This window comes from Struthio camelus, chromosome 1 (assembly GCF_040807025.1).
Source record: "Struthio camelus isolate bStrCam1 chromosome 1, bStrCam1.hap1, whole genome shotgun sequence".
Lineage (NCBI taxonomy): Eukaryota > Metazoa > Chordata > Aves > Struthioniformes > Struthionidae > Struthio > Struthio camelus.
Window position 1 is genome coordinate 166,403,826 of NC_090942.1, and position 12,549 is coordinate 166,416,374.

At 36.6% G+C, this 12,549-nt stretch overlaps 1 protein-coding gene across 4 annotated transcripts in view; it reads left to right on the top strand.

The window, feature by feature from the left end:
- ABCC4 (ATP binding cassette subfamily C member 4 (PEL blood group)) overlaps positions 1–12,549 on the top strand; it is a 156,417-nt gene that overhangs the window by 73,174 nt on the left and 70,694 nt on the right. The window lies entirely within an intron of this gene.

The window sequence follows — 12,549 nt, forward strand, 5'->3', positions numbered from 1 at the left end:
AAAAGGCTCTGAACTGTTCTCTAAAAACATCCCTCTCAATAGGTCCTCTTGCCTCCTGTGTCTAAATATAACCTTGCGAGTAGTTTCTATCCATTAAATGACTTACTGCCATGTAGTACATTCCAAATGCGTTGTGCAATCTCAGTTTAAACATTGTGGCTTCCACTGTTTTAAATTGGGAACTATTTCACGCTCTGATTTCTCTTTTGCTGTAAAGGTTTCCCATGTTTTTCAGGGCAAAACATCCTTTCTGTTGCTTTTGTGATCGTGCATAGTATTGTAGTTCCTCTACCTGGCTCCTTTTGTCCCTCCGCAGTTCCAAAATACTAGTTCAGGCACCCTTCTTTTGTTAAGTGTTGCAACTGCCTTCTGTTCAGCCTTCCTGTCATCTGCTTTGTCCCGCTTGTGTCAACCTAACAAGTTGCTCCTTAGCTTATTTTTCTAATCCGTTGCTTTGACCAAGTGTTCCCTCTCCACTAGCTCAATATAGCTTATTCTTCCACGCTTCCTGGTGTGTATCTCACCTTGTCGGACTTTGTTCCTCGGTTGTGCTTGCGATGACATTCTCTTTTGTTAGTTAAATATGTTTCTTTGTGTCCAGGAATTTGTGTCATTCCAGCGTGAAGCAGAATAGAAGACATGTTGAAGGAAGATGGAGGTGAGAAAAGGGGAACAGATATGCGGTGAAGTAAGGTGAAGGAGAAAGTATATGCAAGCATCCGATCTGTACAGGGCAAAAAATCGGGTCAATATGTACAAAGCTGTCTGAATATCTGAATATCTCAGATGGGCAACTTCTGTGACTGTTTCTAGTCTTTTAACAGTTCTGCCTTGCAGTTCCTCCCCAGGGCCAGGTGGAGAGAAGGCTCGCTCTTGATTTTATGGCCCCATTGTGTTTTGAGGGAGTCTGCCAGGAGGTGTAGAAAGGACTGTGGCTTCGTTTGAGCCTTAGCCCTCTTCCTATGCAAAGCTTTTGCTTTTTCTGCTCCTGTTAGCTGGAGCTGTTGGCAGACTCCTGTGTTTTTTCTGCCTCCTATTATCGTTTTGCCTGCTTATCTCTCATGCTTACATCTTTGTAACTTCCTGCTCTCTGTGCAGTAAAGTTCATGCACAAGCTGGATGATCTTCATCCTAAAATCATCTTTCAAGATACACCAGTATCACTGTAACCACTGTACAACTGTAATAGTTTAACTAAGGGTGGAGAAACTCATTAATTCTGACCCTTTTGTTTTCCCATATTTAAAAAAAAAAAAAATCTTGTCTTGCAACTTTATGTCCCAGCTTACAGCTACATCTTCCCTTTGCTCGTTGTTCCTTTTACATTCAATTGTGATGGTTTCTCTTAACTGACATGACAAACTCTTCAGGGCAGAGCATGCTGCTGGCTGTGTGATTGTCCAGCATGGATCGTCATGAGACTTTGACTCCCACTTTAGATATATTAATCCTCTTCTGGGTGTTTCTATCATGCAAATAATCATTGATAGCATTCTCTGGAGTCCATTGTTTCAGATTGCATTTTTCTATTTTTGCCTATTTATTTATGAGTTCATACTGTTGGACAGCTGTTAAGTCAGGGTTTCTCATTGAGGTCTTTCTTTCAATTGAGCAAAGATAAAATAGATTGTAAATTATATTAATTTTTGCTTGAATAACTGTTCAGTGAAGTCTGTATATACTAATTACTTTTTCTCCTTGATGTGTATGAAATTTGTTCTAGAAAAGTGAAGAAACGTATGTTAATACATGATTTCTGTTGGCCGTTCTGAATTTGTTTCTTACTGTATAAAAGACATGAAAAAATGACATTTTTTCATATGAGATATGAGATTTTCCCTCTATTTTAAGTAATTTATATGTAAGCGTATGTATTTTAAATAATTTAACCTACATGGGTAAAAGCCCCTAGCATTCAGCTGTCAAGAAATCTAGGAAGATGCAGTTAGGTTATATTTTTACATGAACAAGTTATTTGTTTCTTATGTATACACCAGTGGTGTTTTAGTGTAGACCTCTTTTGCAGCTACTTGTTCCCAGTATGATTTTCTTTTTTGTTTTTGAGATGAAATTGTCTAATAGTTGCCCAGTAGAGGGGTTACAGTAAAGGCATATACAGTGCAATATGACTTTGCACAATGCTTAGTGTTTAATTTATTAAAATTCTTTTCTTTCTTCTTTTAACATGAATGTAATATACAGTAGGGAAGAGGTCATATTTTGCTTTTTTCTCATTTGAATGTATATTATACCCCACATTTCCATTTCCGTGTTTGTTGTTAATTATAGTTTAGGCTGTGAAGAAGTTTACTCTATAGCGATTTTTTTTCCCCCCTAGAAGCTGATGGCCTGAAGAAATGCATTGTCAGACGCTATCTAGATTCCTTTGGACAGCACTTCTTACTTGAAGAAAATGCTTGTGATTTCGTTGCCATCAGCTTCTCTGAGACAAAAGATTTTTTGCTTATTTCTCAGGCGAGATTTGCAAGTGGAATTTGGTGCCAATCACAGAACTGAAGAGGAGGTGAAGTCATCCCTCCTTATACCCTACAGCCCATTCCACAGGAAAGGATGCAGTCCATGCCCCAAATTAGGCACCAACAAAAAAAAAAAAAAAGATTTGAATCCAGCTGTAGCCTCTCCCATGCTGGTTGCCATAGCCTTCAGGCAAACACTCATTTGCCTTCTTCCGGTGCCATGCTTATTTACTGATTCATACAAAGGGAGAAGAGCTTCAACAGGAGAGACTGTAAGAGGCCTACCGCAGAATTGCCTGTAGTATAGCAATTACCGCGCTTTCCCAAGAGGCAGGTGACTTGGATTCAGTGCCTGCTCTGTGACTGGAAAAAACAGCACATTCCAACCTTCACCTCTCATATAAGTGTCCTGACCTCCCGGCTAGGCTATACGTTATAGAAAGGATGACAGGTTTCCCAGTATCTTTCTTCCTTTGTAGTTTTGTGAGTGGAACCTCAGTTGTGAATCTTGTTGTTCCCAAATTTTCTGTATAAAGATGTTAAAAATGTCCTAAGTTGAAAACAAAATACTACTTTAAAAAAAAGTCTTATTTAACACACAGCTGGTTTTCAAAGCGAATGCTTTGATTATTTGCAAAGCAAACTAAAATAGACACGATTCTAATTTTCTGGTAGTTCTAGCAGAACTTCTGTTGAACTCGGTAATAATGAGATTTGACATGAAACGGGAAAAAGCCATTGAAAATTATCTGGTGTGATCTATTGTGAGTTATTGTGAATTCTAGATAGTCAAAACTGTGTGATTGGGTTGGCTCTTTTATGGTAGGAGTTGCTGAAGAGGAAAAGTATCTCAGGAATCGTTAAATGCATATCTAATGAATAAAATTTAGAGAGAAATTATCTTTGCCAAACAATGCATGTTTTCCAGAAGAAGAAAAAGAACGGAACCAAAGTAACGTGGCAAATAGAAGATAAAGCTTTAGAAAATCATGTGAAGACATGAAATACCTCTGCTCTTTCTGCTGCCCAAAGACTTTATCGTCAAAATGGATGGATTAGATAGAGGCCAGAAGTCTTATCTGAGCTTTCAGAATGCTACAGTCTATATAGAATTCTCTTCAAGAAAGAGAAAAAAATAGATGGAGGATGTTATAATCATTCTCCTCAATGTGAGGGAAGGAATCTGATTGTATGTGATTGTTAAAATACGGGATAATACTTATTTTCCTGATTATAGCTATCACCCAGACAGCAATTTCAAAACAAGATTTCAGGAGCAAAAACTTTATATTCAGTTATGTTCTACTTGGTTGTTGTCATCTTAGACTGGAATGATGATTTAGTGCTTCTAACTCTAGTGCCTTAAAAAAAAAAAAAAGAAGAAGAAAGGAAAACCTTTCTAAAAAAAAAGCAGCATATTAAAATTCTCATTGAGGTAACTATCTTAGGATAGGATTCAAAGCCTATTCTGAATTCAGTCTTGGATAAATAGCACAGCCAAACTGCTTTTTGTTGATGGAAAATCCTTACCATAAAAGATATGTTCTTCTTTCTTTTTGTTCTTCTTTCTTTTTGTTTTAGTCCTTGTAATAGATATATATCCCCAAAACCTGAAAGTAGCTCCAAAAGGTATTTTTCTTCCCTCACATAAGAATTACAGCAATAGAATAATTTTCAGATTTTTCAGTCTGTCCTGGTTGGTGGTGTTTAGTTTAATTCTTTGTGAAGACGGGAGAAAAAAAGGGGGAGGGGAGAGAAATGGGACATATTTTCAAACCAGATTGGATTTATAGAAGAAAGCAGAGCTGAAGTATACAAATGCTCTTTCAGATGGGAACGTCTTTGTGGATCACTAGTTTAGTAAAAAGTTAATTTCATAACCTTGCTAGTAAAAAGCCAGCATAGGTATACATTTCACATATACTGTTCCTGGTTTCTGTTACGGTGATGCCTCGTATTGTGTGGTGAAGAATTTAAGCAGATAATTTTGGTATCTGAAATAGACACTGTAAATCAATAGTAAAATCCTGTAAATGGCATAGAACATGAGTTTTTTTAAAAGGCCGGTTGATAAGTTGTTTGTGGTTGCCATTCATATTTTTCCTTCAGGAAGGAGAATGAAGCCAGTGTCATCTCTTGCTGTTTGCCATCCAATTTATAAATAATTTACTTATTTTATTGGTTCGGTTGGACTATAAGCCTTAAAATTAATCTTATGCCTTACGTTGTAGAATGCAGCAAAAATTAAGTAGTGCTGTGTTTTGGCAATACATTAGAATTGATGGAATTTATTTTTTATTTATTTTTATTTATTTTGTATTGGTAGAATTTAGTTTTCTGTATGCTTCACTACTCTTAAATGCAGATTATATTAATTTAACTCGGGATTAGCTCCAAGGTACAAAAATGAATTACAGAAGGAGCAAAAAGAATATCCACAATTTAACTCATGGAGTTGTTGGATTTTTTTTTCCTAGTAATTTTCTTCTGTGAATTACAGAGTTTAAAGTTAATATTACTCTTGGCAGGGGAATAAAAGGCTATATGTACTATGTTAGATGCATACTGCCATTATCTTCATAATTATGAAGCAAAGATGTAGTTTTTGCGTAGACTAGGGGATAAAATGTTAATATTTAGCCAAAAGTTTTTTTCTTGTGAATGATACCTTCTTTCACAATAAACTTAAAAAACCAACCAAACAAACAAACAAAACAAAGCAACAACAACTGTGAATGTTAGTCATTGGTATAGGAGGCAATATTATAGTGATCAGTAATTTAGAAGTTGCTAATGAGTGTATTTTCCCAGAAGTAACTTGCTTTTATAAAAGGTAACATTTCATTACTGAATGTAATACAGCTACTAAGCTAAATTCTGCGCTGAGAATTCCAGTACAGCTGAAATGGTGGTTAAAATGATTAATTGGTAATGATATATAGATAGATAGATAAAATATGAAAGGTGCTTGCAGTGAAGAAAATCAGTATTTCGACTCTTCCCAAGAAAGCAATTTAAGATAGTAAGAAAGCTATACATTTTTTGATATCAAATTTCTTTTCTTTGTATGCCACATTTTTTTAGTGGGGAGTTGGCATACTTTCTTCATCGAATCTTAACCTGGGGAGAACCTGGGGAAAAAGACTTTGGCTGGTGGTAACTGATGTTAATACAGGTGCTTTTCTCACCACAGCCAGAGGAAAAAGATGCACAGTTTAGAGAAGGGGTAAGTGGGACTTGCATGGTGCATTGACATTTTGTTGATTTTCTAGGGGCAGGGTAATTCTCATCAGTAAGGCATTAAAATAGTGTGCAGTTCTAGTAAACTGGAAAGCTCGAGAAACAACTGCACAGTCAGAATCAATGTATTTACACCAGGTTATTATCTGTCTGTGGTTATCTATCTATGATTATCTATCATCAGTAAAAGCATACAGTTCATATATATAGGTATGGTATCTATTTAGTTTATATATATATTAGTAGGATGGTGAATGAATATAAATAGAAATTCAGTTACAAAGCCTGTTTCTCATTCTTCTCATCGTTGTTGCCATCTTTCTTTAAATCCTACTTAAAAATAGCACTAAGAGTGTACACATTGGCTTACAGTTTCCTAACTCTGTTTTCCTGTTTGACAGCCTTAGTGTAAGAAGTCCTTTTCAAGTCGTAAATTAATTTGGATAGAAAGCATCCCACCTGAATTTATTACATGCCAGCAGTTTAGATAAATGGATATTGTGATCTCAGCATATTTTGGCCCAGCACTGCTGGGCCATTTGCAAATGTCTAAGTAAGTGATAATATTCCTGTCAGTTTCAGGCTGCTAAAGAAAAAACGGGGTAGAATTTCTTATTTATATTTATAGGATGCCTGTAGGGAGGATGGTAATGCTGTATATGGCAGTTTATGTGAACATGTGGTGCTAAACATACATTTAAAAAAAAGATAACAGACCTATTGACATTTCTTTGTAGAAATATGGAAGAAAAGCCAGAGTAGATCGGTAATTGACAGCTATGCAGGAGATGCATTTCCAGATTTCTTTCTGAAGAAATAGTTCACCAACTTTCAATTCCTTTCATAGTCAGTAATCCATCTTTAATTATTTGTTGGTTTCATAGTTGTATTTTACAAGGTTGATGTCATGTCAGCTTCCTGCCAGCATTTGATATGGACAATCCACTTTTGTCACTGCTTTGACAAAATGAAAGCCTGCTTATAGTTACAGTTTATAGTTATTTTTTTGTTATTATTTTTTGGTCTATATGTGTAAAGTCAACATGGGTGAAGACCTATCAGTCTTTGAATGCCGCAGCTTAACAGGAAGATACGTAAATAGCTATGGGCTTATACCACTGACAGAATGGAAGACATATTAATGTAGTTAAAACTGATGTACATTTAAACATATCCAGTTCTATGCAGTCACTTCTTTTATTCCTGTCTAGAGTTTTATTTTATTACCTTGTGTATAGTTATGAGCGTTATTGTACTACCACGTGTACGTTTGAAATGACTTTGACTTTATAATTTGTAATTTGGACAGTTAAAGCACATTATCTCTCTCTTTAGGGAAAGTTACTGCCTTTCCATATAACTCTTGTTGTCCAAAGCTTATGCATGATATGCTATAATACATCTTTCCAGGGTGGAAAACAACGGTAATACGCTAATGTCACCATGTTTGCACCTGCACTCTGCATCCCTTTTTCAGATGGTCCTCTAAAAAATGTTGTTAGCAAAGTATGATCTGCAGGGGGGATTTTCTCATTCTACCTGAGTAGAGTAGGTGGGTGTGAAGTGCATGCTGTCAGCTCTCTGACATCAATCCCTCTAAATTAAAGTTGCCTTGAATCAGAAGAGTATTTCTGTGGTATGACTGACTTAGAGCAAATGTGCGATCCCAGTTAAGTTTACTTGCATTCAGTTATTCATATCTGAGTACCTTATTTTTTTAAATCCATTCCTAACAGTAGAAGTTGCTTTCAGGCAGGTTTCTATGCACTTTGAGTGAGGAGTGGGAGACTGTTTGTTACTTGTTCTTCATCAAGGCTGGGCAGTAGGGGAGTGCTCCTTCCTCGCTCCTTCCTTCCCTGTTGTGGACTAGATAAAGAAATTTTGAATGTCTTCCCCCCCCCCCCCCCGAGTAAATGCAGTGTACCCCCACAGTAAATGCAGTGTACTTACACATGAAAATTGACATTCAGGCCTGTTGTCATGAGGTGGTTTTGATTACCAACCAAAGCAAATATTTATTAGTAAAATGTACATTAATGTGGTACGTTTTAAATTCCCTAGGATGAGTATTAAGCTGATCTCTGAGGAAAAGGAGTTTTAAGAGCGCCCATGTGTGTATGCACTCACCCGCATACACCCCAGTGGCAAAAACTTTCTATCCCTAGAACTTTAGTTTCTCTAAAACTTTCTTCTGCTAGAAAGAGTTCAATCAGTGGACCAGTGAAGTAGCAACAAAGTATTTCTGCAGTGTATGATGAAGCAAGTGAGTATAAGACTCTCTTAAGGTCTTTGCAAAGCTTTTTTCTGTTGCGCAGAACTATTTCAGTGAATACACTGGCTAACAAAGTAAACTGGAAACGCCAAATGTATTTAAAAATAATGTGCCACTGCTCTGTAGAGTCCTTGATATTTGGAATTTAGGTTGCACGATATTGAATGCTGTTGGTGTCATTTGGCTGAGACTAGGACGGTCCTAGTCTCTTGTTTTAAAAAAAAAAAAATCTTTTTTCTGGTGTTTACATCCTAAATGTTGATTCAGTTTGGATTATATTCCTTTCATCATGAGGTATGTATAAACATTTTAAATAGGTGTGGTACACTGTCAAGTATTTTCTTTTATTTGGATGATAGGTTTGAACATCTATTCCCAAGTATTGGTAGGCACCTGCAGAAGCAAAGTGGGTATATAGCACCTGAACACATTCTGATTCATGCAATTAAAGCAGTTTACAGAGTTAGTAAGAGAAGAATATCACATACTGAGGTTTGATGTCTTTTTCATGCAGAACAAAAGAGTTTTGGTTCTTTCATTTCAAGTTTAGCCTAACTATTGTGTAGTGAAGGAGGTTTAATGAATCATTGTTTAACTTTGATACTGCCAAGTATTTGACCATTAAATAGTCTCAAATGTGTACATAGCACTTTGGTGACAGACCCTTATTTAACTGTGATTAATTGGCATTGAAAAGTTATTTAATTACTTCAGAAGAAATCTAACAACAGTGTGTGTTCTGATTAAGTTATTTGATGTAAAAACAAACATGGAATTGTTGAAGAGAGCACGTTCCCTACTGCAGCTTGCTACTGATGCTACACAGAACATGGAAGCTGGAGAAGGGCTGAAGCAGCAGATACCATCTGCAGAGGCAGACACTGTAGTAACGTTGGCATACTTAATTCTTGATTTCTTAAAAAACTCTTTATTAGCATTTTCATGAAATTTCACTGCCTTACAAATTTTAGATTTAGTATTTTCTTTTTACTTTTGAAGCCCAGACTGAAACTCATTGGGATAAGTAAAGGATGCAAGCAGTAAGGGAGCTTGAAAATTTTATGAATTGAAGACACTGGGCCAGTTCTAAGAATGTCCGTCTCTTGGCAAATACTCTGGCAGAAATACTTACTGCTCATTTAAGGAATTTGGGTTTTTGGAACTATCAAGTACTGCATGGAGATGATGATGATAGTCTATAAGTTTTAGAGAGAAAAATTATTCGTTTTTATGCGAGTTAGCACAAGTCCTGCCCTGCTTGAATAGCAGGTGCAACAGTTCTTTTAATGTGAAGACTGGTCCCAAAAAGTTACATTTGCAAATTCTGGTAGAAACTGTAGACGTAACAGCAAACGTTTTGAATCATGACTCAAAATGGCTACTTTAACCTTCACATCTGGAATTTTTTGTTTTGCATGGTTAATAATGTATAACCAAGCCACTGATTTACTCTGCTTCCAGTAAGTGGAAACAGTTGTATTTCTTCATACCTTGCAAAATAGACCTCATTTACTTTAGACATCCTTGAAAATTCAGCAATCGCTACATATGCAATATCATAATGGCTATGGGGCGTTTTCTGACGATTCTGAAGTGTAGCGTTTTAGTTTGGAGGTGTTTTGCTCTCTCTGATTGTTATATAGTGATGGAACTTGTTTACTTTGTTGGGTTGTCATAGCTTTTTTTTCTGCTTTGATTATGCTGGATGAAGTGCCATTTCAGTTGTATTTGTATGAACAGGATCTGAAATAAGTCTCCAGGCTTGGGTCTTCTCTTATACAGTCAGTGGAATAGTATCATTGCAAATCACCATCAACAAAAGTAGGACCAAGGCTTGTGGCTTTGTCGCTTGTTATTAGGAGGAGAAAAGCAATAATGGTTGCCAGAATAACTGAATAGCCTTATGAGAGGGAGATATGAACCTCTTAGCAAGAAGCCAGATATTTTTCTAAGCTTAAATTATTTCAGGTGTTGTTTTCCTGAAATAATAATGCAAACCCTAAATAGACTGTGAGCAAGTTTTTTTCAGTAACCTGAAAATTCCAAAGCAATGACATTCTGCTTACGGAGACTTACCTGAATATTTGGGAAGCAGCTGGTTCATCTCCGTCTTGTTTACGTTGCTTTAATTGTATCACGTGGCCTGTAAAAGGTCCCACTATTTTCAAGTTTTGTTGTCTTCGTCTACCATTTCTTTTACTCGCTCATATTTTAGTCCATATCATTTTACGGAATTAGTTTGTTTATATTTGAGTGAGGATTAGGCAGATTAAAAGATGTTTTCATGTTTAATTGATAATGTCAGATTAATTTCCACTTTCCTAGTGGCGACTCAGCTCTGTCAACAGTGCTTCTACAGACTGCTTTTTATACTTAACAATTTCTTAAGGCAATTGCCAAAAAAACACAGTTTTGGTATTTAATTAACAACTTGATTACTCATGGGAGCTTGAGTAATTGGTTATTTGTGGATATATGGAAAAGAGAGTAAGACCATAGGATACTGAGACTGGTTTAAGTGAGCTAGGTTTTCGTTTGTGTCTATATTCTTCAAAACTTCAGCCAGAAGAGATATTACTGTAAAGCAGACTATTCTGACACAATCGCTCTTGGCATTCAGGATGAATGCAAGTATTAAGCAGTTCTCATTTATAACTGTGTTGGCTTATTATCGCTAAAAGAGCAGAGACGGATCTGTATCGTGCTTGCAGCCTAAAACTCTCATTGTCGCAACACTGAAACTTTTTCAGGAAATGACTGGAGATAGTCAGAGCCTCCAAACAAATTATTTAAAAAAAAAAAAAAAAGGCCAAAAAATCTGCAGAGTTCCTCCTTGAACAGCTTTAACTGGTGATTCTTCAGTACAAATCTCAGCAGGTTTTGGGGTGCGAACTGAACTCCAAAATGCTGTTGGGACTGAAGCTGCAAAAGAGTTAAATTGCTTTTGAGAGTTAGCATTTTGTAATTTTTCTCTCCTCTAGCCCTTAAGGCCTTGTCCTTACCGTGTGAAATGAGAGTAAGCATAATGCTTTTCCAGGAACAAGTTGGGATGTGCTCGTCCACTTGTGGAATCATGGAACTTGTGAAGGCATTACTTGATTCCTGACAGTGCTAGTATTGACCTGAACGGTGCTGTTGGTGTGGAAAGTAACCGGTCTGAATGACCTTGCTTTGTTGATGAAGTGCTGTTTTGGATGGCCTTTAAGGAATAGCTTCTTCTGTCTATCTGCTGCAACATTGTAACTATTACAAATAAAACTCATTTTGGGTTAAAAGGCAGAGGAAGATTTTAAGACTGAATTAAGTGGAGGGTTCCATGCTGCAGGAATAATCCTCCACCCTTGTGTAAAGCTTGTCATCAGTGGTTCTCACAGCATTTCACAAAGGAGCTCAGCGCTGTTGCCTCCCCTTTCTGTGCCCTTCACTCTGTAACATAAAATGAGGTCACTCTGGAGACAAGTGGCAAAGATGGGAACAGAATGCTAATATCCTGAGTCCGATCCTTTATCCTACATTGTTTCCCTAATCTGCCCCTGCTGGACAGGCCACTAGGGAAAGTCCTGTCAGAAGTAAGCATTTAACCTCTTGGAATGATTTTTCGTTTTGCCAATGAAGCCTTCAAGGTTCATTTGAAAATATTCTGGAATATAGTATTATGGTTGACTGCTGACTATTCCAGTAGGAACAGATGAGAGATTTTTTGCTAATCTTGTGTATACCCTTCCTCTTTGTCTTCAGTGCCTAAAAATAGAATGGATCCTACTGTTACCTGCCTAAGTAACTGCCTTTGGCACAAGATTACTGTAGAACAAGCTGTTCAGCACCAGGATCTCTATCTTTGGAACCATGTGGCAGGGTTGAAGAGCGGATGATAGGTCTTGCATATTGCTTGGCCTGGAACAAAAGTTGCTTTAAAAAAAAAAAAAAATCAGTATTATGCAACAAGACTCATAATTCAAAGATAGTCTTGAACAGAAAAATAGAATGATGGTTGCTACAGAAGTTACTGTAGTTAATGCTCTTATCTCTGACTTTAATCTCCAGCACAATCTGTGGAAACTTAAAAGTTAACTTCTTTCAGTTTAATGAGCTCTTGGGGGTGGGGGAGGGGAAAGTCTTTTGTTGCCAGTGCGGTAAATCTGTTTGTACCAGTTAGAAGTAATAATTGAATCAAGATGTATGTAGATAAAAAAGCAATGTGAATGCATGTATGGGCATATACACCTTATAAAAGGCCAGATTCTCATCCTTAGGTTAGAGATTGTTTCCTGCAGAGTAGGGGTATCAATTAATAGAGAAAGATAGTAATCCACTTACGGGTGGCAGAGTTCTGACTTTAATAATTAAAAGAACTCTTGCTATAAGTGAATTTTTTCACTCAAGTAGAACTTGGGAAAATAGAGAAGTGTAAATGCTTCAGTGATGGCAGATTAAAAACTGTGTTACTGGTTTTAATAAAGATCAGCATTGTCAAGGTTTTGAATAAATATAAATATAAAGCTGCATGTACACAAATCTACCTCAGATTTGATTTCAGAAATATCTGCAATTTGAATTAAA